We start from the raw sequence: 2,809 nt of genomic DNA, 5'->3' as shown, positions 1-2,809 counted from the left end.
TGAATTTTTCTTCAACCACCAGGGGGCTCTTTAGCAGGAAGTGAATCATTGGAAGTCAAAATTGGAAATAAAAGAAGAAATTGCCCATTAAAATGGATTTAGGTTTTAATAGGGAATTGAAATTTGAGAATTTTGTTGATCAGTTAAATAGCATTGAGGGGGAAAAGAAGATTTTTTGTTTTTTAAAAAGATAATACTGGGATCATTATGAGAATTTGAGGTATAGATATTAGGATCCAGTAGATGACAGTAGTGCAACAATAATGGATGCAAGCTGCTGTTGAAATCTAAGAAGAACAAGCAGAAGCAGAAGAAGCAGAAGAAAGCGTCCATTTTCTTTTAGCACATGCTAGTAGCAACACGAAGGATCAGCACTTTTACTGTTACAGTTACCGTTCGGAAACTACCGTAATCAGTTCAGTTAAATCTAAACTTGGCACCTTTTTCTTTTTCAACCCTAATAAATGTGATATTCAATTGACCTGTTATGACTCAAATTTTGGGTGTCCGCCCCCCTCTTGTGGAAAACCTGGAGCGGCAGAGATATCTGAGGCTTATATGTGTATGTTTACTGGTTTAAAAAAACAAAAAACTTTGGGGTTGTGGTTTATAGTCCAGAGCGGCTCATAGTCCGGAAAATATGGACTGTAATCCTTCCTGGATTTTTTCTGTGAAGAACCCAGAGAGGATTATTTGATTGTGCTTTCTGGAAAACAATACATTTTTACATTTAAGCACTCCTGCAATCGTCAGTTTTTCTGTTACAAACTGACTCCGGTGTTCTGTCAGATAGCCATACATGTCAGAATAGCATACATGTAGTAAGTGCGCATGCGCACGCATGCGCATTCTGCAGGAGGTCTGCGATATCGAGAGGAGCCGTCAGCTCATCATACGCGAGAAGAAAAAACAAGACCCAATAAAAAGTAAGTAAATAAATCAAATTTAATGCTGCTGCAGCTGCAGTAAACTACAAAACAAGCCCCGTTTAAATTCACGTTCCCCAGTTCATTGATATTTTTGGGTTGGATAACACATCTGCTAGCTTGGATACAGTGATGGCTTTCCAGATAGGACTTCGACACATAGGTTTACTTATTAGGATTACTTAAAACTCTTAAATGTTGAATTTGAATTATTTGTTTATTTTTTTAACTTTCCTTATCGTTTTTTTTCTTCACGCTACCAGACTGTACAAGCAGAAACCGTATTGGTATGGGTATTACCCACACTGAAACTGGGGCAAAACCAGTGTTTCACCTTCGAAATAAATCTTTATCTTTATTAATGTATATGAAAAGCATTCATGTTAAGTTTGTTTTTATATGTGCTTCACATTTACATATATTAAGATTTTGCAAATTGAGGTTGCTTTTGGCACATGAAGGCTTTTCTGGTTAACAGATCACATACCCGAGTACAGCCCCTGGGTTATGTAGCCAACAGTCACTATCTGTGTGACTTTTGCCTCAATTAATAAAAGACAGGAGATGTTCTTGAGTCACTTGAAGTCCCTGTGTCCACCATGCGTTGCCAGGAAGGACATGGTGTCCACCAGTGTTGTCAATAAAAATTGGGATCTGTCAATTGCATTTAAACTCGCTGTTGCGTTTTCTGCAGTATTTCAAGAATTGCATTGTTGGATGTACATTCATAAACATGTAGATTAGAAGGTTTTTTTTTTGTGAATGTTCGGAGATTTATAGCTTTGGACAGCTATGATTCTAAGAAGTTTTTGGTCAGAACACAAAAAATTATATTAATGTTGGGTATAAAGAACCAGTTCCCCTGTTCAGGGAACTGTGGAAGTCTGTGTGAAACCTGTTGATCAGTTTTTGTTAATATTCTAACAATCAAAAACACAAGATGGTTTAGGAGCATATCACAGAATTTCTCATTCCAAAAAGAACAAATTTTCCCATAGGCCATGCAGGAACAGTCCAAAGCATTAAAAAAATCCAAAGATATATGAAATACTAAATTGCAGTATTTTCTGTTATGTACAAGTAGAACATTATGGCTTGTCAACAGAATATAAAGAGATAGTACTTGACTATTTTTGGTAAAGTACACTCTAAATGCCTTTATTTGTTCCCAGACAAGGTGGAAGAGTTCTGTGTGGAATGCAACATGCTTCACTATAATGCAACAGAGAACATCATTGACATGGTAAACAATTAAACTGTACAATTTAACACTTCAAACACATTACACTTGCTAACTCATAACTGTTTTCTTTTTCTGTCCACTTCACAGATACAGTGTGACTACTGCTCAAGGTGGACACACAAAGAATGTGCCACAGACATGGGTGACATGTTCAAATGTGAAAAGTGTAACATCAATTAAACAGTTTTACCCCACCAGTGATAGTGTGGATTATTAAAAATACAGAAGTAAAATGTTCTATATTAAATATATTGCATTATACAACTGATGTCATTGGTATTAATCAAGAAGTTACATAGTCGCTAACAACAAAGTGTATGACAATCAGACAGGTTAACGGAGAAATCAGGATGTCATACAGTAGCTAATAATAAAGTGTATGTCAATCAGACAGGTTAACGGAGAAATCAGGATGTCATACAGTAGCTAATAATAAAGTGTATGACAATCAGACAGGTTAACTAATAAATCAGGAAGTCATACAGTAGCTAATAATAAAGTGTATGACAATCAGACAGGTTAACTGAGAAATCAGGATGTCATACAGTAGCTAATAATAAAGTGTATGACAATCAGACAGGTTAACTAATAAATCAGGAAGTCATACAGTAGCTAATAATAAAGTGTATGTCAATCAGAC

General features: G+C 35.8%; 1 long non-coding RNA gene across 2 annotated transcripts; it reads left to right on the top strand.

Moving 5' to 3' along the window:
- Positions 1–553: 553 nt before the first annotated feature.
- On the top strand, positions 554–2,433 carry LOC145547769 (uncharacterized). 2 transcript variants are annotated; one of them, XR_014084088.1, is made up of 3 exons: positions 755–926; positions 2,099–2,169; positions 2,257–2,433. It is a non-coding gene; the product is annotated as an uncharacterized LOC145547769 (long non-coding RNA). The 2 variants fall into 2 exon arrangements; XR_014084087.1 differs by having other exon boundaries at positions 554–926; positions 2,099–2,433.
- The last annotated feature ends 376 nt before the right edge of the window (positions 2,434–2,809 follow it).

The sequence above is a fragment of the Poecilia reticulata genome, chromosome 16 (genome assembly GCF_904066995.2).
Source record: "Poecilia reticulata chromosome 16, P_reticulata-male-v2, whole genome shotgun sequence".
Taxonomy (NCBI): Eukaryota; Metazoa; Chordata; class Actinopteri; order Cyprinodontiformes; family Poeciliidae; genus Poecilia; species Poecilia reticulata.
Note: the sequence above shows the minus strand (reverse complement) of the source record. Positions and strands in the feature narration are given on the sequence as shown.